A 25,166-nucleotide genomic window follows, 5' to 3' on the forward strand; every position below is an offset into this window, starting at 1 on the left:
CTTGAGAGGCCCTTGCACTTGTTGCACTGACTTCCTCTGAGGGCGTCTCAGGAGGGTGCGGGACGTTGCCTAAGGCAGAGGCCTCATCGCATGTGGGTGAGGAGTCCCCGACTCTGACTGGAGTCCAGGTGAGGAGCTTGAGTGAGAACGAGAGAACCACCCCTCAGAAGACTGCCCAGCCCGCTCTCCCACAAAGCCACCGCGCCCCCGTTCTCAGTCTCAGGAGCTCTGAAGGGAGTGGGCCGGCCAAGATGGGCGCTCAATCCTCCCTCTCGAGTCTCAGGAAGGGGAGGGCTGTGGTAAAAGTGGGAGGCCCCTGTTCAGCGGAGGAGAATCGTACCCTGACAGTCTAGGGGGAAAACTTAGGCGAGAGTCACACCCAGCTCCTGTTTGCAACTCCCGGAGGTCCCAATCATAGAGGCCGAGCCTACGTGAGCCGTCCTTTCCCATGTGATGATATTAGAAAGCTGAGGGTTTGGGCCTGAGTGAAGGGGCCTGATGTCAACAGAGGAAGGAGTAGCATGCCCTGCAGGGAATCAAGAGTGGAACCCGGAGTGAGTTCTGAGGGGACTATCCTTCCCAGAAGAGTCAGGTGGCACAGAGCCCGCCCCTGCTGTCGACCCTGGGAGGCCCTGGGCAGGGCTGTCAGGCTAACTTCTGCAAGGAGAGTCTCAGGAATGTGAGGTCCTAGGTCTGAGAGGAGGGTCCTCAAGTGAGCGAAGGAAAGCCTATATGGTATCACAGGGGAAGGGGGGAGAGGGGTGCTGCTGCTGGTGGTGGTAAGGGATTTTGTCTAAAGGGGACGGCCTAACGTCCACGGTAGGAGGGTTTGAGTTAAGGGCATGACCCTGACGTCTGAAGGGAACATCGACGAGGAGGGTACCACCAAATCCATCCCCTATTCTCAGCCTTGGGATACCATGTGGAGGTGAGTCGGCCCTCGTATCCTACTAGGGGGCCTCAGGAGATGTTCCAAGCCATGCCGAGGCTCAAAGGAAAGGGTGATGGGACCACCCGCCAGTGAACGGAATACAAACGATCTGAGCCCCACCCCTGCATTCATCATTTGCAGGCCCACAGCAGGGCTGTCGGACTGAGGCTTCCCCTCACTTCTTTATATTCAATCTAAAGGAGATGATATCTTTGGTGTGAGGGCACAGCCGCTGGTCAGCAGAGAAATGTATAACAGGCACTATCTGGAGCTTAGGTGAATTCCCTGAATGAGAACTGAAGCCCCAAACAGCCCATGACAGAGAGGAGTCCGCCTGGCTTTGAGCTGGGTGCCCCCTAAGAGGAATGACGGGGCGAAAAGCTCCTTCCCTTCCACCTCTGTGGTCTCAGTGAGTCGTGGCTTTGATTTGAGGTGTCCACTTGAGGGCAGCAGAATAGAGGGGGCCCAGGATTGGCAACAATTTACGGGATCATTCAGATGATGAACTGAGGGGACCCTCACCCCCCAGAACAGAAGGCCCCCCACTACCGGCTGCTGCCATCTCCTCAGTACACGCCAGGCAGTGCTGGCACCCTGCAGTCTAGAACACACTCTAAGTTCCTCCATAGGGTTGTCAGGAGACAGGCTGACCAGAAGAACAGGAGCTGGGTAGGTTTCTAGAGAAGTGCCTTCAGAGAAACCTGCGGAGGGTGCCTTTGTTAAAGCCAAGGTGGTCTCTGTCACCGAAGATGCTCACATGATGTAATTCTCTCTTGTCCAGGTGCCTGCATCACCAGCCGTCCTGCCAGCACTCCTTCCCACTGTCCCTCACCAGAGTCATCATGCCTCGGAGACGGAAAAGTAAGCTCCACGCCAGTGAGAAAGGTGCTCAGGCAACAGCAGCGGCAGCAGAGGAGTCCCGTCCCTCCTCTTCTCTTTGTGGAGATAATAGCCAGAGCCTGCCTGCTGCTGGGTCATGTAGCAGTTCCGAGGGGCCTCAGAGAGCACCATCCACCACCACTACTTCTGAAGGCATTTCTTGCACTAGATGTGAAGAAGGCTGCAATGGCCAAGGTGACGAACGGAAAAGCACCTCTGAGGACCCACTGTCTACTAACAACTCATGCGAAGACCCTCTAATGAGGAAGGCTGTTTTGTTGACGCAGTTCCTGCTCTACAAGTATAGAATGAAACAGCCCATTATGAAGGCAGACATGCTGAAGGTTATCAACTGTAAGTACAAACACCAGTTTGCTGAGATCCTCAAGAGGGCCTCCCAACACGTCGACGCTGCCTTTGCAGTTGAGGTGGTGGAAGTCGACTTACCCAGTCACTCGTATAACCTAGTCAGCAAACTGAAACTTCCCAACAACGGGAGGGTGCGTCCTGGCAGAGGGTTTCCCAAGACCGGTCTCCTAATGATTGTCCTGGGTGTGATCTTAACGAATGGCAACTGTGCCACTGAGGAACACATCTGGAAATGCCTGAATAAGATGAAAGTATATGCTGGAAGGAAGCACCTCATCTACGGAGAGCCCCGGAAGCTCATCACTCAAGATTTGGTGAGGCTGAATTACCTAGAGTACCGGCAGGTCCCCAACAGTGATCCTCCGTGCTATCAATTCCTGTGGGGTCCAAGAGCACATGTTGAAACCAGCGAGACGAAAGTCCTGGAGCATTTGGGAAAGATCAAGGAAATCATCACCTTGGACTACTTATGTCATTATGCAGAGCCTATGGAAGATGAGGAAGAAACAGCCCCAGCCGTAGACCCAGCCAGGCATGGCATCTGCCAATGCGAGTACGGTCTCCTGGACCATTAGTCCAGCAAATGTTCTCACCCTTATTGAAGTCTGTGTTGTTGTTGGTTTGTTTGTTTGTTTGATTGTTTGTATTTTTATCACCCAGATAAGAAAATATGATATAAGAATAGGAATTTTCTTAGACACTTGAAAGAACCCTACAGTAAACTACAGTGGAGAACTAAATGTAATAGTGGGTAATACAATGGAGAAATAAAATTAAAACATAGTTAATCCTCGCTTTCCCAAATTTCTGTTAGTGTTTTGTAAAATTAAATGATTCATACTTTGTTTATCTTAGCTTATTCAAGGTAGTAGGAAAATTAAATCTGAATAAATTAGACTTCATGTTTACTGCCTCTTTTATTCAAAAACAGTAATTGAGCATCTGCTTTTTGGAAGGTTCTGTGCTAGAACTAGGGATGCTGCAATAAAGAAGACACAGCCCCCGCTCATAGAACTTTTGAGCCTCTAAGCTGCCATCATACAAGATGTTGCACTCTCCTCTGGCCTATCAGTAAAGTAACAAGAATGAGTGAGGTTGAGGGAGTTCCTTATGATGCAATCTAGTGGAAATTTCCTGAACAAGGCACTTTGGGGCATTGGAAAAATTCAAGTCTTCGGTGGGATGTAATTTTTATTTAAACTGTGAGGTGAGCAGGATGAGTTCGTGGAAGTGGTGAGCAGCGGCCATACCCTCAGATGGTGTGCTTCAGAGTTGAGAGACAAAACTGTGTAAGTTAGCGTGTTGGGGCTGTGCTAACAGAACACCGTAGACTGGGTGTCTTAAACAATAGAAGTCGATTTTTCACAGTTCTGAAGGCTGAGATATCCAAGATCAAGGTGCCAGCAGGTTCGGTTCCTGATGACGGTGCCCATCCTAACTTGCAGACAGTTGCCTTCTCACTGTATCATCACATTGAGGAGAGAGGGAGAGGGAGAAGAGAAAAAAAGAGGACATTAGGGAGGGGGGACAGAGCGGGGGAGAGACAGAGAGGGAGAGAGGGGAGAGGAGGGGGGAGATAGAGAATGGGGCGGAGCAAGAGAGGGAGAGAGACTGAGAGACAGAGAGAGGGACAGTAAGAAAAGAGAGAGAGACAGAGAGAGAGAGAGAGAGAGAGAGAGATCTATTGTCTCCTATTCTTCTTATAGGGACCCTAATCCCAACACTCTCGCTCCAACCTTAAAATTCAACCAAACAGAATTGCCACCCGAAGGCCCCGCCTCTAAATACCACTCCATTGAGTGTTAGGGATTCAGCATATGAATTTGAGGGGGACACAAATGTTCTTTCCACTATGGAAAGCTGCTCCTACAAGTTACTTTGTGGTTATATGTAAGCCAGAGACAAATCTCTGTCTGGGCAGGAAAGAAAGTGTCCTGTGCTCTGGATTCAGTGCACGTGAACACAGTTTGCAAACTGTTTTCGTGGAAATGTGAAAGAAACTCACAGTAAAATAATTGAGATCACAATATGAGGAGAACAAAAGAGTAAAAAACGGAAATGTAAAAGCTGCTTAAATCTTCGTTGGCCTTATACCTTTTAGTATTTCTTTTAGTATAAATAAAAGATACCTGATTTATTTAGATTGTTTGAGAATGTTCTGTTCTAGTGCACTGCATATTGTCTGCTCTCTAGTGGATAAAAACCAACCAACCAACCAACAAACAAAACAAGTCTGATTGGAAGGTAGTATTGTCTGGGTTTAAAACGGTCAATATTAAATCCAGTGATCAATAAGAACCAGAATGAGTTCACTAAAACATTTTTAAAACAAGACTGCTAAATTCAAGGGACACCTGTAGGTTTAAATTGTCTCAAAAGTTTGCAAGACTTTTGACAATTTTGTTTCTCATTATATCATTATGAAAATAGAAAATAATACTGCTATATAAAAACTAAAATAATCATACGATAACTGCCATTCATTGAATACCCAATATTTCCTAATCCGTATGCCTTTTGCTTTATCTACAGTGCATACACTCCAACACGTCTCCAAGATAGGCATGACTTAGCAGACTCACATTACAGATGAGCAACTTGTGAGTTTCCCAAGCTCATGAGCTTGTAATTGACAAAGCCAGCACTAGATCCCTGGTCTGGATTCGTCTAGAGCCCACATCGTTCCAGTCATCCCAGTTTGAGCTAGATCTTGGATCTTGTAATTCATTTTTCTGCTCACCACTGCAAAGTGTATCTAAGAGGATAAAAAGGACCCTGTCCACAAATCAATTTTGTATTACACAGCTAGAGTAATAATAATGTTGAATAAACAGATGGTATATATAAAGAAAAGAAAACATCATATCTAGTGACAAAATGATCATCTACCTATGCAATGTCAGATAACCTAAAAAGATCAGGAGCTCACCAAATCATCCTGGTCTGCCCTCTCCCTGTAGAAATCAAATCTCTTCTAAGCAAAGCTACGTGACTGGCTATGTCTGGCTTTTGAAGCAAAGGAATAGATCACAATGTTTTTTCTCTGACAGCCCACCACCTGTCACGGGCCTCTTGCCTTCTGCTGTAGCTTCCCCATCTCAAATGGAGCCTAGGACAGAGAGCCATTCTCTGCAAGGTTCGCAGGAGTGAACCTGCTCAATGGTGTGCGACATTTCCCAGAAGCTTTTAATCAGAGAAAGGAGGCAAGATGAGGAACACCATAACTAAAGGCTCTGGAGATCAGTGGCCTAGAATATAGGGGTCACTAAAAAACCAGCTCCTTGCCTACTGTCAGACCTAGAGGGCCCAAGGCAGGGCTATAAGCTGTGAATCTCATTTACTCTTCAAGGTTCGCAGGGACATAAGAGCCTTTGGTAAGTGTGGCACCCTCAGGTCAGTAAGAGAGAAATCTCAGCCTGTAATAAATATCAAGATAGGGACCCTAAAGGAGAAATGAGGAACCGCTCACCCCGGAGCAGTAGGGGCCTCCTGAACTATGTATTGCTTTCTGCCTTGGTTGGCCTCTCATTTCGTCTGGTGCCCCCTAATGGTGTTTGAGGGAGGTAAAGGCCTTGAAGTGGTGGTAGTAGCCTCACTTGTGCCCAGGTACGAGATCCTAACAGGACCTACCTAGATTTAAGTTAAGGACACTGAGTGCTGATGGGTGGATTCCCCATAACAGAGGGGGCCACAGAGAGTTCCCAGGCAGAATTATCCAAAGCGTCGCACCCTGACATTCCCCCTCTGGTTTCTTAGGAAGGTGGAAGCCCCGGTCTGAGGCCGGCAGGCTCAGGTCAGTAGAGAGGCGTCCCACGTCCCACACCGAGTCAAGGACAGAAACCTGAATGAGGACTGAGGGAACCACCAATTCCAAAAGTGTGCAGTCTTATACAATTCTGACCCTGCTGTCATTCCTCAGAAGACCCCAATAGCCAAGGGCAATTGTGGTTCCTGTTGACTTCTACTTTGGAGATTCCGGAAAGGTGATGGCCTTGGTGTGAGGAGCGTGGCCTCAGGTCAGTGGAGAGTGGAGTTCCAGGTCTGTCTGTTCCGGAGTCAAAGTGAGACCATGTTTGAGGAGAGTGGGGGCCACTCACCCGAGAACAGAGGGAATGCACCATGTTCTGCCTCTGCTGTCAGCCCTAAGAGGCGCAGGGCAAAGCTAGCAGGCTGAGGTGCCCCCTCATCTCATCTGAGAGTGGTCTCAGGGTTGTGAAGCCCTTAGTCTAATGGGAGCAGCTCCATTCAGCCGAGGGTGGAAAACTAGTCCTTTAGAGGACTGAAATTGAGGGCCGGCCCGTGGCTCACTTGGGAGAGTGTGGTGCTGATGGCACCAAGGCCGCCGGTTCGGATCCTTGTGTAGGGGTGGCCGGTTGGCTCACTAGGGAGAGCATGGTGCTAATGACGCTGGGGCTTGGGTTGGGATCCCCTTCCTGGTCATTTTTGAAACGAAAAAAAAGAAAAAAAAAAAAAAAAAAACAGGACTGAAGTTGATGACCCTAAGTGAGGATGATGTTACCCTTCGCAGAACAAATGTGGCCACACAGAGCCCTGGCACTGATATCTGTCCTTGGCAGACCTGGAAATGCTGGACTGATGAGCCCCGTTCACTTCCCTTTTGGCCATCTCAAGGATGTGAGGCACTTGGTCTAAGGGGCCAGCCTCAGGCTTGCACAGGGAGGAATTCCAGGTCATGCCAAGGGCCAAGCTGAGGAGCCTGAGGACTGAAGGAACCACTCAAACCGTATAAGCAGGAACATCACAGAATCCTTCTACTGTCAGCAATGGGTGAGCACAGGCAGCTCTACCCAGATGAGTCAACTCTTACACCCTCCGGATAGTCTCGAGGAAATAAAGGCCATAGCATAAGGGGATAGGACTCTAGGTCATATGAGTTTTCAGTGCAAGGACCCTGAGTGAGGACTGAGGAGAGCACCCAACCCCGAAAAGACAGGAATCCACAAAGTCCTGCCCCTTTCTGACCTGGGAAGGCCCAGGAAGGGGTAACCACATGTGTCACCCACTCACTTTCAGTTCTGGAGGACTCAGGTCACTGTAGGGTAGAGGACCAGACCCTGACTCAGGGAGAATTAAAAGGGTCACCAACCCCAGAACAGTGGAGTCACATAGAGTTTTTCCCCTGCTGTTAGCTCTCAGAATACCCAGACAGTTGTGGATGGATGTGATGCCCTCTGACTTCCATCTCTGAGGACTGTGGGGGGTGAGGATCTTGGTCTGAGGCTGGCTGAGTCAGCATTGGGAAAATTTCCAGATTGTGCCACCGGTCTGGGTGAGGGCCCTGAGGAAGGAGTGGAACAAAAAACTCCTAACAACGGGGGAGGCACGTAATGTCTCCCCTACCGTTAGTCCTTGGAGATACAGGCATAGATGACACGTGGAGCAGAGGCAGCCCTCAATTCCTCCTCAGGATGACAGAGAAATGAGGGCCTTGTTCTGAGGCGGACAGTAACAGGCCAAGAGAAGGAGGAATTTTAGTCCCTCCTACGAGTCACACTAGGAAGCTCACCTTCACAAGGCCAGACCTTGCCTGCCACAGCTCTCTGTCTTGAGGGGCTACAGGCAGGTGTGGCCAAATAAAGCTGCCCTCGCTTCCCTCTGTTGGGTCTCAGAGAGTTCTGTACCTTACCATGAGGGGATGTCCTCAGGTCAAAGAAGAGAGGAGCTACAGGCCTTCTCAGTAGCCAGAAGGAGAAACCTGAGTGAATGCTTAGGGGACCAAAACTTTCCCTCCCAGTAGAGGGGACACCAAGAAATCCAGCCCCAGTCCTGCCTTCGGCACTTAAAGAGCCAGGGCAGGGCTGTCAGCCAGAGGCTCTGACATTGCTTCTTTATATTGGGTCTAAGGGAAAGATCCTTAGTCTTAAGGTGAAGCCACCATGGAGTGGAAGGGTGGGTCCCAGACCCACGGGGAGCCAAGATAAGAACTCTGAATAAGAATGAGAATCCAGCGATCCCAGAACACACAGGGTCCCAAGAGTTAACAGCCCTGGGTAAGCCCTGGCAGAGATGGTGGGCTGAGAAACACCTTCACTTATTTTTCGTGGGTTCCAGGGAGCTTTGAATTGTCATGTTTATTGCAGCGTAGGAAAAAGGTCCCTGGCCCTGTCAACAGTTGGCCTGACGATTCTGAATGTGAACTGAGAGGACTCCCCACCCCAAAACGCAGGGAGCTCCATGACCAGCCCCTGTTCTCAGCCCATAAACCCCAAGCTGAGCTGGCAGCCTGCAGCCTGAGACTCACTCTAAGTTCCTCCACGGGGTTATCAGGGGACAGGTTGACCAAGGGAACCCTCTGGCTTCCTAGAGCAGTGCCCTCCCAGAAATCTGCAGAGGGGGCCTTGATTAAAGCCAAGGTGGGATCTCCCTGCTGAAAGTGCTCACACCATCTCCTTCTCCCTTCTCCAGGTGCCCGCATTACCAGCCGTCCTGCCCACTCTCCAGTCTGCTGTCTCTCACCACGGTCCTGCCTCAGGGTCGGAAGAGTATGCTCCGTGCCCATGGGAAATGCCACTGGGGTCTCAAGGCCCACTGAAGGAGAGAAAGAAGAGTCTCCCTTCTCGTTCTCTCCTGTTCTGCCTGGTACTCCTCAGGGCTCCCCTGCTGCTCACGTGTCCCAGGAGTCTCAAAGAGCCTGTCCGTCACCACTGCTTCTGCAAGTATTTCATGCATAAGATCTGATGAAGCTGCCAAGAGCCAAGATGAGGAAAGACCAAGCACCTCCCTGGCAGCACCCTCCACCCAGAGCTCATGCAGAGACCTCCTAATCAGGGTCACAAATGGTTGGTACAATTCCTGCTGGAGAAGTATAAAATGAAAGAGCCCATTACAACAGCAGCATTGTCAACAGAAAGTGCAAGGGAAATTTCCCTGAAATCTTCAGGAGAACCTCCGAGTGCACAGAGATTGCCTTTGGCCTTGAGCGGAAGGAAGTTGACCCCAGCGGTCACTTCGATGCTCTTGTCAGTGAACTGGACCTCCCCAACAATGGGAGTCTGAGTGTTCATAAGGTGTTGCCTAAGACCCGTCTCTAATGATGCTCCTGGGTATGATCCTCATGAAGGGCAGCTGCATTAGAGAGACGAGATCTGAGAATTTCTGAATAAGATTTGGGTATATACTGGGAGCGCGACTTTATATATGAAGAGCCCAGGAAGCTCATCACCAAAGATTTCCTGTAGGAAAAGTACCTGGAGCAGTGGCAGGTGCACAAGTGTGAACCTCCACGCTATGAATTCCTATGGGGTTCAGGAGACCAGGCTGAAACCAGCAAGGTGAAAGGTCAGTGCTTTTTGGCCAGAGTCCATGATATCGTCCCCAGTGTCTTCTCGTCCCTTTGGAAAGTGGCTTTGAAAAAACCTACGTGCAGCCAGGTTTTGCATTAATGCGACGGCCAGTGCAACTTTAAGGGCCCAACAGTTTCTCCAATGGCACGAGAAGGCTGAGGGAGATTCTCCACCCTTAGTTGAAGAAAGCAGTTAATGTTCTAAGTAATAGAGGACCCAGGCCGGACTGGAAAGACTGCAGTGTACATCTTCATGTTCCGGTTCTACATGATTAACTTTTTTGGGTCGTTATTTTTCAAATATTGTTTCCTTTACTTATTGACTTACTTAATTACAAACCTTTTTTGCAAGTTGCATCTAAGCCTGATTTGCTATTTTCATACCGTTTTATTAATGCAACATCTTTGTACACACAAAGGTCTTCTTGTTTTATTGCAGGCGACCAGATTTCCAACTGCTCTTTTGTGCATAAGAAACCTCATCAGAGTATAAAATAGAAGAGCACTGTAGACAAATAATATTCTGTGAGGTCCAGGAAGCCCCATGTTTTCAAAGATGAAAAATACAGGTTTTTCTAGATGAATTATCAGTTACGCGATTAGAGATTCTTTGGGGGACTGGATAAAGTGCCTCTCATCTGCCTTCTGTTCAAAACTCTTAGAGCTTTTGAACTCCGCAATTGTAAGCTCATCAGCAGGCAGGAGACTTACCTATCCCACTATCTTAACACAGAACTCGAGTTCCTCTTCTATCATAACTGCAATAGCCAAAGGAGAGCCCCAGAAGAAAGGTTAGGAAAACATATACTATATATATATATTTTTTTTCCACTCCCTTTCTCCCATCTTACAAAGCATTTTGAGAACGGTAATCATCTGGGGAGTACGTAACTTCTAGGATATTGGTATGATTTCGAAAACAACACAAAATATCTTTCACAACACAATATATAACCCTTGTAATCTCTTATTTACAGAATCTATAAGGCTGTGTGGAATGAGATAATTTAAATGCTCAAATTCTTCCTTAGACCGTTGCGTAATTATTAGCAGGTGTGATGCCACCAGGTATTGTGAAGCAAGTTCCAGTCTGAGCCATGGAGGATGTTACGGCACCAGGTGAGAGGGTAACCGCATTATGGAGATTCTTGAAGGGCAAAGGGGGAGAGGCTGAGACGTGTCAATTTCAAGGGTTAACTTGCCAGAAACCTCAGGGTGATTTTCCAGAGCAGAGAGCCCAGCTTTCTGGCTCTCTCACTACAAGAACTAACCCAGACAAAAGAAATCAGATTTCCAACTGCTCTTCTGTGGTCGGGGGAAATGGAGACACAGACAGATATGACCCAGCACATACATGCCTACTGCCTTTCTATGTGGCTCTGAGCTCCCAGGGCCTCAGCCTGCCCACAATTCCATCAGAGTCACTTTGAGCACCTTCTCGGCACAGACCAAGGGTTCACTACTCCCTAAAGAGATCAGGCCCAAGACAGATCCCCTTCCAGATGCGGAATGGGTCCTGCTTACTTTAAGTGCTTCCTCCACCTCAATACTGTCCATCTTACCCCATAAAATAACAATGGCACGGGACTTTGGTTTTCATGTTTTAGCACATGACGGAGGAAGAAAGGCACATTGAGAGGTTACAGAATGTCTCTCCATGAGGTATAGAGATCTGGCCCAGCCTACATATCTAAATGGGGTGGGGAGGAGGGGGATAATTTCCTAGTAGATAGATCCTTTCTCCTGCCTCCCAAACTCTCCTCAAATTTCACCCTGAAATGCCAGTTTACGAAAAGGAAACAGTAATCTAACTTTCTGTATTAAGGGACAGGGCAGTAGACGTGGGACCATGGGGACCGACGGGGACCTGCAGAGACTGGTGAGGGAGAGGCTGGTTTGAAAGCTCTCTCCCTGGGTGGGATGCTGTCTTCCATTCAGGCCCAGTCACTTTCAAGAAGCCCTTTGGTTTGCTGGCGATCCAACCGTACACCTGTGGATTGTCAGCTTTGTAAATATGCTTAGCTCCTAAGAGCAATCTGGGGCCATCATGATGAAAAATTTAAGAGTGTGAATCAGCAAGGCAGTTATTAGCACCAGGTGAGAGTAACTGAAGTCTCTTTTCGAAAAATCACACTAGGAATTTTTCCAAATCCATTGCTCAGCCTCTAAGGCTTAGGATCTCAGCCTTATGCGTATTTCTATTCTCGCTCCTTAGCGATACTCTAAAGTTTGCCTCACTTACCCAGATGCACAGAGGTAAAAACATTTATCTGAAAGCATATATCTTGGTTTGTTCCTCTGAAACACATCCCTATCTGATTATCCTTTCCCTGAATCCTACACAACCTGAAACTCTCAGGTCAGCTTCACTCAAACCTCCCAATGTCTCCATCACCATGAAGTGTGTCTTTCACCAGAATTTCTCTGCTGGTATTGAGCAATTCTCCACAACACTAATTTTTGGGGATTCACTGTGAAATCTCACAAGCCAAAGGCCTCTGTTTCACTAGGCAAGCCACCACGAATAAAGGTATCTACCGGAGGGAAAAATGATACAGATTTACCAAAAGACCAGTTGTCAAAATGCTGAGGTGCACAAAGGAGAGAGAGAGTTTGTACCTACACGGGAATTTGCATTCGGTGTAAGATTTTAGTTTATGGAGAGCCAAAGACCTCAGGAAGGAGGACTGGATGATGAGCAGATGACTTTTTTCCCCACAAATGATCAAAGCATATTAAGTTAGCTTAAAAGGAGACAAATTTGCAAAGAGGGTTTCAGGCAGCCTTGAGAAACTAGTGTCCAACCTCTTGCTTAGCCTCAAACAAACCACCCAGTTTAGAAAGAGGAGAAACAACCCACTTGCCCAAATATCTTCAAAGGATGCCTAGCATCAGTCACTTTTAACGTCATTTCATTGATCATAAGAAGAACTCAGAGGTCATGGAAAACATGTATTAAGATGGTCATTCATGATTACTATGGCTTGAATGTGTCCTCCAAAAGGCATGTGTTGGCAACTTAATCCCCAATGCAACAGCGTTTGGAGGTGTGTCTAATGGGAGGTGATTAGGACCTGAGGGCTCCACCCTCATGAATGGGTTAATGCCATTATCACGCAAGTGGGTTTAAGTGGGTTTGTCATTGCGGGAGTGGGTTTCTTATTTTAAAAAACACATTTGGCCGTCGTCTTGCTCTCTCTCTCTCTCTCTCTCTCTCTCTCTCTCTCTCAGTGTCCTGTTCTCGCGCCCTCTCTTGCCCTTCCATCTTCCACCATGGGATGGCGCAGCACAAAGGCCCTCGCCAGATGCCAACTCCTCAATCTTGGACATCCCCACCTTCAGAAGTGAAAGAAATAAATCACTGCTCTTTATATGTTACACAGATTCAGGTGTTCTGTTACAGCAGCAGAAAATGGACTAAGTCACCAATCCACTGTGATGATCTGCTCTGTGGTCCTGGAGATGAGGTCATAAAATTAAATAAATAAATAAAAATCCTTGAAGAGCATCTCCAAGGTTTGCTCTAGTCAGTTTCAAGTGGGTGCATTTGGTATGCTGTAATCTCCAACAAAGTAAGAAAATTTTTATTTCCAACCAAGATATGAGAGATTAGGCAAAGTATCTTCAAGTCAAACTCATTTTCCTATTAAATATATTTGGGTTAAAATGAAGAACTGAGATTTTGACATGGTGAGTATCAATAATCTCACTGAACAGAGCAGGTTATTTCTTACTGCCTGAGTTGGTACCGAGGGGCCCTTCCTACTTGACAGCAGCCAAGAAAAGAAGCCAGGGTCAAAACACTAGGAGTGTCTTTTAAAATGGTCCTACTTACCTGGAAAGCCATTACATCGAAATGATTATAAAACACAAACTTGATCTTTTTTTAAAACGTCAACCAACGTAGTTCACAGAGTAATTAAATCCCCAAATGAACACAGGAAACTGATTACCCACTAACTTAGGGAATACAGAGAATACAAACTGTTATCAAGTAGGGCCAAATCTCCATACACATATGCAAGAGGTTTCCAAACGCAAAGGGTAGAAGAGGTGACAGGATCCAACCACTGCCTATAAGGAGCCAAATTTTAGCCAACAAGACTGGGCCGGGGCGGGGGGGGGGGGGGGACGGTGTGTATTCACTGTCCCCAGTGATGAACCACAGCTCGTCACCAGGGAACAGATGTTAATCGGGAGAAAGAGAAAAAGAGAGGACTGTGATCCACTCCTGACTCCACCACAAGAGAGGGAAGAGATAGTAAATGGAGATAAAGGAGAAAAAAACAGGGATACAAATGGATAGTCTTGGAGAGGTGGCCACGGAGAAGAAATAGACATGTTTTAACACCATTTGCAAATAATGGATTTACCAAAGAAAACTGTCACCACTATGGAAGTTACAGCAGGGCCTATGTGCCCCCCACTTCTGTATCTATCCAGTGCTATATATTAAACAACTAGAAAACTCAGCCCACGGCTCCTCAGCAGTCAAGGGCTGCCGCATGAACTGTCAAAGCATATTTCTCCTCTATGGGCATCTCCCAGGCAAGGTTGGCCTAAAGTTTATGGCAACGCCAAGCATGGCAGGTGGCCAGCCAAGCACATCATAGATATTTGCTGGAGACTTGGGCTTCAGAATCGAGGAGGCAGGTGATGATTTCTAAAAAGAAGGACAGAATAAAGAGAGAAAGAAACAAACAAACAAACAAGCAAATAAATAGAAAGAAAGACAGAGTGGAGAGTATCTGGAGCTTAAGATGTCTTCAAAATTCCTCAGAATGAGCTTGTAGCTAGCAAGAAAAAAGAGTCAAGGCAAGCCTCACACCTCATCACAAAGAAGCCAGCAATTCTAGAAGCCAGAAAAGGGCGTTTAGCAAGACTCTCCTTACCTGCATTTGGAGGAAAAAAAAATAAATAAACAGAAAAAAGAATAGCAACACTTGAATAGTTGGCGATTGGGGGTAAAAGGAAGGGGTGGGAAGGAACACAAAGTACTCCCCGTTTATCTGTTTGTTTTGAGGTTAACATGAAATGGTCCCTCCATGCCAGCAAACCCAGGTCCTGTTCAAAAAAGACTCTAAAGGAAAACATTTGCAGGGTAGGTATGATGAATGAGTGGCAGTTAAGTTACACTGTCATTTAAGCTACAGCTTATGAACACTTAAGGTCAAAGGACGAAGGTCACCCCACAGAAATCAGAGCTCAAATAAAAGGGAAAAAAAGTGAAATACTCACAGGAAGACAATAATATATTTCTAAAAGCTTGGAAAAGTGTAAGATAACATGAGGTGTTTGAATAATTCAAAATAAACTATTCACACATTCCCCCACGTGTCCTTTACATGAAAACATGCATAGATATCAAGTTTCAAAGAAAATTGTCCGACGTATTGCTTTATCGCCTTCTAATTGTTTCTTTACGTATGCACTTAATTTCAGAACCTAAGACTATAAATCCTACGGACCACGCGTTTATTGTTGTTTATGGGGTTTATAAGTTAGAGTTTTGACATTATACAATTTGTAGAGAAGTTTGATCATTTTTTATACCCTAGAACATGGTAACGTGACAAAGGAACAGGGATTTTCATGGATCTGGAAACAAATCCTGCCGGCAAATCCCTACAGTCAAAAAAAAAAAAAAAGAGAAAATGATAAGTAAGTGTTGGTTTGGTTGTGTTGTTATTTTAGATTTTTGTTAAACTAAGAGACATATACCTGTATTTTCCTAACTTATTCAAGACTGTGGGATAAATTAAATCATAATAAATCAGACATCTTGCTCCTGTGTCTCTTATTCCCCAACCATTAATTTAGCATCTCTTCTTTGGAAGGCCTCATGCTAGTACTGAGGATGGTAAGAAAAAGACTTAGCCACTGCCCACAGAGTTTGAGAGTCAGGCTGCCATTGTAAAAGACGACGGTGAGAATCGAGGATCTAACTAAATTACAACTATGATGAAGGGGTGAGGAAGAGGGGAGGTCCCAGATTAGAGCAATCAAGTTGAAATACCTTGAAGCAAGGCAGTTTGAAGCTCTGGGACACTGCAATTTCTTTAAAGAAAGACATTTCAAGTTAAGCGGGATGGTGGGCTAGGTAAGGCTGTGAGAACTGTGAGCAGGGGGACAGACCCTCAGAGTTTAGAGACTAAAAGTTGGGAAGGAAAACTGTTCCTAACAATTACTTTGGAACTGTGGGTAAACCAGAGGGAATCTCCACCTGGGCCAGGGATGGTAAGTGTCCTGAACTCTTGACCCAATGTAGGTGACCAGAGTGCACAAGCAAGGTGTTTTCTGCACTATATCTCCAGACTGTTTCTGAGAAATAAGGGTGATACTCCCTTGAAATGAGATGTCAAGAACCATTGTGCCAGTATTCTTTGTCCGGGGGTGGGAGAGTCAGAGCCCACTGCTTAAAAGGACATTGGTATAATTAGATTATCTTGAGTGTAACTCGTAAAATTCTCAAGGAGGGCTTGATTTCAGGTGGTGATGAAATGAATAAAAATTATGGTGGTTTGAATGGAAAGGGGCCAGGCCCCCCAGATGCTTCATCTCAGCGTTCAGAGACTATGCCAGGTATGGGAAACTGTGCCTAATAGTTACTTTGCAATTCTACGCACACCAGAAAGTAATCCCCATCTGCAGTTGGAGTGGAAGGCTTCCCATGCGCATGTGCCAGTGCAGGTGCATACAGTGCACAAACTGGGTGTTTTGGGTACGTGATGTCTAGGGAGATTCTGGGAAATAAGAGTGACACCACCTTGAGATAAGATGCCGAGAAGTCACACAACTGACATGCTTGTCGTTGGCTAGGACTAGCCAGAGAACACTCCATTAAAAGGGCATTTTAATTAGATTATTTGGGGTGTAATTGTGAAACTCTACGGGAGGGGTCGATTTTTAGTGATGATGACATGAATGGAAAAAGGGGTGGCTTGGAAGGGAAGGCACCTGCGAGGGAGGTTGTCGGTCCTCGACACAAAACAGGAACCTTGAGTGGCCTCCAGCTAGAGAAGACAATCACACACTCAAAATACATAAGGGATACTGTAGTGGGGACACACTATTTATGCTCAGCAGCATTTGAGATAACGGTGATTTCTATGTCATTTGGAGTTGCATACTCTCCAATGTATTCTGGAAGTGACATTCTGTGAGGGAAGGTTGTTATCATCTTGGATCAAAATAAACTTGGTAATTCATTAAAGACCCAACCTTTGCCCAACACTGTGCCAGGTGTTTCATACGCATTGCGTATATGCCTATGTCCTTCCTGATAGGATTTATCAGATTTATTTCGCAGATGAAGAACTTGAAATCTTCTCAGATTCACAAGGCTCGCAAGTGACATAGGCCCTGTACTAGACCCCGGCTCTGAATTCCTCCAGAGTCCCCACTGGTCCCCACTCCCAGCCTCAGGCATACCTTTTGTCACTAATTTATTTTTTGCTTATTACCTCAAAATGTATTACAGGTGATAAAATAGTGTACCCGAAGTACTGTTTTGGAATACATAGCCCAAGGGGTAAGCAATAAAAATACCAAAGTAAATGTGAGGTGGGAAAGGAGAAAGGAGTTATTTGTTGACAATTTAATGATCTACAAAATCACCTTCGGTGAAACTCAAAAGATTTGAGGCTCACAAAATCATTTGGCTTAGTCCTTCCCTAAAGAAAGTAGATATATTTGAAGAAAAGTTAATAAGTGGCTATGTCTGGCTGGTGAAGCAAAGGCATAAATCAGCGTGTGTGTGTGTGTGTGTGTGTGTGTGTGTGTGTGTGTGTATGTGTGTGTGTGTGTGTGTGTGTCTGGTAGCACGACACCCGTCCTGGGCTCTCTGCTTGTGCTTTGGCCTCGCCATCTCACATCACTCCTGGGACACAGCCTTTCCTCTGCAAGGTTTGCAGAAGGGAAACCAATCAAGAGATTGAAGTGATATGGCATTTTCCCCGGAAGCCTCTCATAGAAGGTACACAGACCAAGATGAAGACTCTGATGAATGAGAACTGAAGAGGCTAATACCCCATAATAAATGCAGTCACAGAGAGACCAGCCTGTGTCTTTTCTCAGACCTAGAAGGCTGAAGCAGGGCTGTCAGGCTGAGTATTTCCTCACTTATTGTACAGGCTTATCAGGAACATGAGAGCCTTGGTGTACATGAGTAACCCGACGTTGAACGAAAGAGGAAATCCGGGGCCTGCAAGGAGTCGAGGTGAAAACCCTGAGCGAGGACTGAGGGCACAGCCCTAGCCTGAACAGAGAGAGCCCCAAGGAGCCTGATTCTCGATGTCACCCCTGGAACGGCGCAGATGGGTTCCCTCATGTAGCATTCCCTGACTTCTCCTTCTAGGGCCTCAGGGAATCAGAACCTTGATCTGAGGCTATGAGACCTAGGACAGAGGAGGGAGGTGCCCCATGTCCTGCCAGGAATCAAATGCACAGATGTGCATGATGACTTACTGGACGACAACCCGCAGAAAAGTGAGGTGGCACAGAGCCTGCCCCTGCCATAATCTCTGGGAGGCCTTGGGCAGGACTGTCAGGCTGACTTCTGCGAGAAGGGTCTCAGGGATGTGAGGGCCTTGCTGTGAGGTGAGCGTCCTCAGGTCAGCAAGGGAAGGATCCTCAGGCCCTGCCAGTAGTAAAAGGGAGGTTCCCCAGTGAAAACTTGGGATGTCCTCCACCCTCAGAACTGAGAGGACCACACAGACCTCCGACCTTGCTGGCAGCCCTGGGATACCTGGGCATTTTTGACATGATCAGACACACTCACTTTCCCCTAGGATGTCACAAGTGGTTGAGGGGCTGTGTCTAAGGATTATGGCCTAAGGTCAGTAGTGGGAGGATTTTCAGGTTTTTCCAGAGGCCACCGTGAGTACCGGGACGACTAAAGGAAACATTCACCCCATAAGAGTGGGGGCACCACAGAATTCATCCGTATTCTCGTCTTCGGGAGTCCTAAGACAGGTATGTTCAGATGAGAAGGCACTTATACCTCCGTAGGGAAGGTCTCAGGGACATTTTGTCCTCAGGATGAGGGGACAAGCTTCAGGGATGGGGAGAAAATTGTTCTAGGCCATGCAAGTGGTAAAAACAAGTAGTGAGGAGGCCATCTACCACTACACAGAAGGGATACCAAAGAATCTTGCTCCACCCTGGTTTTAGCCCTTGAAGACACTGGGCAGAGTTCTCAGCTGAAGCTTCTCACTGCTTATTTACATCAGGTCTATGGGAGGTGATATCCTTAGTGTGCAGGTGCAGCCACCATTCAAATGGAGGGATTGTGTGTCCCATGTCCTGTGTGCCAGTGTGAGGACCCTGAGTGAGGACCCAGGACACGAAAAAGACCAGGACAGAAAACTCCTCACTGGGCAGCCAGCACTGGGGCTGCTGGACAGGATTAACAAGACGAGGACTGCCTTCGCTTCCTTCCTGTGTGTTCCAGATCCTTTTGGGGACGCCAACCAAAGAGTAGCAGAGGGAATTGTTTATATGATCGCTGTTAGTTGTCATGATGGTCTTGAAGTTCATAGAACACAAACCCTCAACTCAAAACACTGACAGCCCCTGCCCTCACCTCAGTATACCTGGGGCAGTGCTGACAAGCTAAAGCCTACTGGTCACTCTAACTTCCTCCACAGGTTCCCCAAGGGACAGACTCATCAGGAGAACAAGACCCCAGAGAGATCCTGGCGGAGTGCCCTCACAGGAGGCTTCCTTGTAGCCTTCGTTGTAGCCACGGTGGAATTCCCATTGTGAAGTTGCACCCTCCCTGTCATCGTCCCTCCTTCAGTGGGCCTTCACCATCTGTTCTGCTACCCGCATGCCTGCTTGCTGGCCCTGAGCATAGTCATCATGCCTCATGGTCAGAAGTGTAAGCGCCACACCAGTGAGACATGCCACCAGGCCCTAGGTTATTTCCAGGGTCATGGGGGAGCTCGGGCCAGGGCCGCAGTGAAAGAAGAAGAGACCCACCCCTCTTCCTCTCCTGTTCTCAGGGATATTCCCTAGAGCTCAGCTGTTGCTGGGTCAGGTAGCACTTCCCAGGAACCTCGGGGAGCACCATCCACCACCACTACCTGTGCAGATGTTTTTGACGCAGGATCTAACGAAGGGGATAACAGCAAAGATGAAGAATATCCGTGTTGCTCAGAGGCCTCAACCTTCGATGAGAGCGTATGTACGGATTGTCAGACTGTGAAGGTGGGTTTGTTGGAGGAGTTCCTCTTATACAGGTACAAAATGAAACAACCCATTTATGAACGCAGAGCTGCGGATGATTATTGATGTGAAGCACGAGGAGCAGTTGCTGAGATCCTCAAGACGGCTTCTGAGCAAATTGAGGTTGTTTTTGCAGTGGATGTGAACGAAATCGACTCAACCAGTCACTCGTATGACCTTGTCAGCAAACCAAAACTCCCCAGCAATGCAAGAATTCATGCTGGTAGAGGGTTACCCAAAACACGTCTCCGGATGGATCTCCTGGGTGGGATCTTTGTGAAGGGCAACTGTGCCCCTGAGAAAGACTTCTGGAAATTCCTGAATAGGATGACAGTATATGCTGGAAGGAAGCACTTCATCTATGGAGAGCCCAGGAAACACATCACCCAAGATTTGGTGAGGCTGAAGTTCCTGGAGTACCAGCAGGTGCCCAACGGTGATCCTCCACGCTACGAATTCCTGTGGGGTCCAAGAGCCCAAGCTGAAAACGGAAAAGTGAAAGTTCTCGAGTCTGTGGCCAAGGTCCATGATATTGTTCCTAGTGCCATCTCAACACAGTATGAAGAAGCTTTGAGATTCGAGAAAGAGATAGTCCGGGCCAAAATTGCAGCTGGGCCTGGCACTAACGATGTGGCCCGGCATATGGCACCACCACGTCCAGGAGCTTCTCCCACATCTACTGAAGTCTAAGGTTTCTCTTTTTCTTTGTCATCCTGACAAAAAAGTATGACATTACAGTAGGGATTTTTGGGGGAATATGAAAGAACCCCACAAAAAAACACTGGCCATAACCGAATAGAAACAAAATAAAACACGGTCATTCCCGGTTTCCCTCATTCTCGTTAGTGTTTCTTTTTTGTAAAATTAAATTATTTATACCTTGATATGGTTAGCTTATTAAAAATTGTAGCAGAAACAAAATCTCAATAAGTTAGACCTCTTGCTCACTCTCTCTCTTATTCACCAAACAGCAACTGAGCATCTGCTCTTTGGAAGGCTCGGTGCTAGCAGTGGGGATGCTGATGTGAAGACCCGGCTTCTGCCAATAGAATGTTAGAAGCTGGAAGCTGAAATCAAAAAGGAGATTGTTGATATACTCCTTTGGACTTACAGGCAAGAAAAAAGAATGGGAGAGAAGAGGGGTGTTCCAAGAGAGTGCAGTAAGTACAAAGTCTCTGAGGCCAGGCCGTTCGATTGTCGGGAAATGAGAAATTAATCGATATGATGTAACTCTGAAAATTAATGTGCATAGTGCAGTAGATGAGACGGTGGGACTGTTGAGTAGAGGCCAGAGCCTCAGAGGATGTGGCTCAAATTCAGGGGAGAAATGCCTTGAATGGGAAACTGCACGGAAGTGTAAGTACTAAAATTAAGGCCCAACAATCCATGCTGCCTTGACATGAGGCAAAACCAGTGGGGCCTCGAATGGCCTAACTTCAAGTTGTCCTCTGTACACTGCACTTGCACATAAGGTCCCCTAGCAAAGAACCATTTTTACCCAAGGGGACCAGGCACAGATCTTCCTTATTCCACTCCCTATTGGTGGACATATTTAAGCAAGCCACTCACATTCTCCCATGGGCACTGGAGACCACCATTTCCGCTTGATCTCCACGTCCAGCCTCCCACACACTCCACTTATTTAGTCTGTTCCTAAGTGCAACCCTCATGATGCCCTGTGTGACAGGTGGAGATCTTCTCCCTCAGGCTGTGAGTGTATGAGAACATGTGATTACCTGCTGTCTGCCTCATCTCTCCGGTGTCCAGGGTTCTGCCTTTGGATAACAGAGAACCGGAGTGTGGGAATTCCTTCCTCGCCAGTGGAGCAAACAGAAAGGCATCAAAGCATGCTCTTATGGATTACTTTAGCATCAGAGATAATCCAGAAAATATCTCTGTTTAGGCCAATGTGTTAGTTTCTTAGGGCTGCCATAAAAATCACCATAGACGGGGTGGCTTAAACATGTGAAATTAATTTTCTCACACTTGTGGAGACTGGAAGTCCAAGATCAAGGTGCCTGCAGGATTGGTTTTCCCTGAGGCCTCTTCCCTTGGTTTGCAGAAGACTGCCCACTTGCCGCCTATTCACATGGTTGTCTCCTTATGTGTGTACATCCCCGGTGTTTCCTTCTGTGTTCTTAGAAAGATGTTTGTCTTGTTGTCTTAGGGCTCACCGGAATGTCTCATTTTAAATCAGTCACCTCTTTAAAGAACTGATCTCCAAGTATAATCATGTTCTCTGAGGTACTGGGGGTTAGGACTTTAGCATATAAATTTGTGGGGACACAATTTAGCCCACATAGGCATTGATGGATTTTGGATGTGTTGTCCCCTCCAAAACACATGTGGAAATTTGATCTCCAATGTGGCTGTGTTGGAAACCAATTGAGACATTGGGGCCGATTCCTCATGAATGGAATAATGGTCTCCCTGGGGGAGGAGGAGTAGCGAGTGAGTCCCGCTCTATTAGCTCCTGTGAGAGCTGCTGGTTTAAAGGACCCGGGCACCTCCTCTCTCTCTCTGTCGCTTCCTCTCGCCATGTGATCTGCTTGTACCCGCCAGCTGTCTGCCACTTTCGGCCGTGAGTAGAAGCAGCCTCAGGCCCATGCGAGATGCAGCTGTCCCAGAATCGTCAACCAAATAAACCTCTCTTCTTTACAAATTACACAGTTTCAGGTATTCTGTTATAGCAACACAAAACAAACTAAAACAGGCATGAAGAGAAGGTGTCTTTGCTCTCCTCTCAGTACAGTGGAACACAGTGCACAAACTAAGTGTTCCATGCACATTGTGTTTTTGGAGTTTCTGAATACTTAATGGTGAGGTGAGTTGCACAGAAGCCACTGTGCTGGCCGCTTTGTGCCTTGGTCTTGGAGAACCAGATTCCACTGCATTAAAAGGGCATTCTAATTGTGTTATCTTGAGTGACATTTGGCACATTCTAAAGGAGGGCTAAATTTTGGTGCGGAAGACCTGAAGAAAGTAGAGGTGGTTTGGATGGAAGGTTAACTGGGAAGCACGGAAGGAATTCATACCTGAAAAAATTCTAGGGGCTTTGACTTGTATCTATACGGAGAAGAACCGCCTACCTCCAGGTAAAATAACAGATGCCCTAATAGGGAAAATCTAATTTCAATTGCTAAAGCAATTTCTTGGCTGACTTGGACTTCTTTGAAATGGCATGTTCTCTGACATATCAGGCATTAAGAAAACAAAAAAATTCCCAAATAGGAGGGTGCTATTTATTTTCTGGGTAAAATTCATCATAACTGCCATTTCATAAACACCCAATGGGTGTGAGTCATCATAATAGGTGCTTTTTATACAGTACATGGATTCCTGTGGTCCTAGAAAAATGATCTGTCATAAATAGTTATGGCAGCTACAACAGAATACCACAGACTGGGCGTCTTACACAAAAAAATTTGATTTTCTGAGGTTCCAAAGGCCGCAAAGTCCAAGATCATGGTGCTGGCATATTCGGTTCCTGGTGAGGGCTACCTTGCAGACACCTGACTTCTTGCTGTCTCCTCACGTGGTGGAGAGAGACGGAGTGCAAGCTTTCTGCTCTCTTCCCATAAGAGCACTGATCCTATCCCAGGTGACCCACTCACATGGCCTCGCCTAAACCTAATAATATTGTAGAGGCTCCCCTTTCTAATACGTTCACATTGGGAACTAGGACTTCTGCATTTGAATTTTGGAGGGACATGAACATTGCGTGCATAACAGGGTTTACGAAATTCAATGGGCAGAAAACGAACTAGCCTTATTGTCATATTCACAAGGTAGAAAGTGACAGAGTGAGAGTGGACCTCTGACCTGTATTCATCCATTAATCTCATTTTGAAGACGACCTTGTATATCTTATCCACTTTTCTCCTCACTACCCCAAAATATATGTCAGGCAATTAAAGAAAAATAGGATTTTGTGCCCAAAGGACCGCCCTGGAATACATGGCCACAGCGGTAAGAAGAGCAAAAGAGATGAGAGGCTTGAATAATGTAAAGGAGGACAGGATATTTGGTACCAATATGAAGGTCGACCTATGCAATGTCAGTTAACCTCAAAGGGTTGGGATCTCACAAAATTATCCAGCGCAGTCCAGAGGCTGTGGTAAATAAATCGTTTAGAACCCTCTGAGTGATGGAGAGAAGGAACAGGGCAGTCAGTGACAGCCACCTCCTACCCCTGGCTTTCTGCCATGTACTTCAGCTTCCCCATCTCACATCACTCCGGGGACACAGACCTATTCTCTGCAAGATTTGAAGTTGGGACCCTGCTCAAGAGTTTGCAGGGATGTGGCATTTCCCGGTTAGGCTTTCGTTAAAGAGACAGGAGCCAGGATAAGGACCTGGCTGAATGCCAACCAAGGAGAACAACACCCGATCATACAGGGGGCCATACGGAGACTCCCCTTCACCCGCTCTGAGAACTAGAGGGCTGAGGCAGCGTTGTCAGGCTGACCTCTGCAAGGAGGGTCTCAGGGATGCGAAAGGCTTGCAAGTCCAGGAGGTGGCAGAAGGAAGAGCCTAAGGCTCTAAGAGGAGTGGAGTCGCGAATCCTCTAGGAGACTGAGCGAGCCCCACTCCAGAACAGCGGGGGCGCCAGAGATGCCGCCCCTGCAATCGTCCTTGAGAGGCCCTTGCACTTGTTGCACTGACTTCCTCTGAGGGCGTCTCAGGAGGGTGCGGGACGTTGCCTAAGGCAGAGGCCTCATCGCATGTGGGTGAGGAGTCCCCGACTCTGACTGGAGTCCAGGTGAGGAGCTTGAGTGAGAACGAGAGAACCACCCCTCAGAAGACTGCCCAGCCCGCTCTCCCACAAAGCCACCGCGCCCCCGTTCTCAGTCTCAGGAGCTCTGAAGGGAGTGGGCCGGCCAAGATGGGCGCTCAATCCTCCCTCTCGAGTCTCGGGAAGGGGAGGGCTGTGGTAAAAGTGGGAGGCCCCTGTTCAGCGGAGGAGAATCGTACCCTGACAGTCTAGGGGGAAAACTTAGGCGAGAGTCACACCCAGCTCCTGTTTGCAACTCCCGGAGGTCCCAATCATAGAGGCCGAGCCTACGTGAGCCGTCCTTTCCCATGTGATGATATTAGAAAGCTGAGGGTTTGGGCCTGAGTGAAGGGGCCTGATGTCAACAGAGGAAGGAGTAGCATGCCCTGCAGGGAATCAAGAGTGGAACCCGGAGTGAGTTCTGAGGGGACTATCCTTCCCAGAAGAGTCAGGTGGCACAGAGCCCGCCCCTGCTGTCGACCCTGGGAGGCCCTGGGCAGGGCTGTCAGGCTAACTTCTGCAAGGAGAGTCTCAGGAACGTGAGGTCCTAGGTCTGAGAGGAGGGTCCTCAAGTGAGCGAAGGAAAGCCTATATGGTATCACAGGGGAAGGGGGGAGAGGGGTGCTGCTGCTGGTGGTGGTAAGGGATTTTGTCTAAAGGGGACGGCCTAACGTCCACGGTAG

At 47.4% G+C, this 25,166-nt stretch overlaps 2 pseudogenes; both read left to right on the top strand.

The window, feature by feature from the left end:
- Nucleotides 1-842: 842 nt before the first annotated feature.
- On the top strand, nucleotides 843-9,231 carry LOC134367858 (melanoma-associated antigen B5-like; annotated as a pseudogene).
- A 2,100-nt stretch (nucleotides 9,232-11,331) lies between these two features.
- LOC134367859 (melanoma-associated antigen B5-like) lies at nucleotides 11,332-20,335 on the top strand (annotated as a pseudogene).
- Nucleotides 20,336-25,166: the final 4,831 nt, after the last annotated feature.

This window comes from Cynocephalus volans, chromosome X (assembly GCF_027409185.1).
Source record: "Cynocephalus volans isolate mCynVol1 chromosome X, mCynVol1.pri, whole genome shotgun sequence".
NCBI lineage: Eukaryota > Metazoa > Chordata > Mammalia > Dermoptera > Cynocephalidae > Cynocephalus > Cynocephalus volans.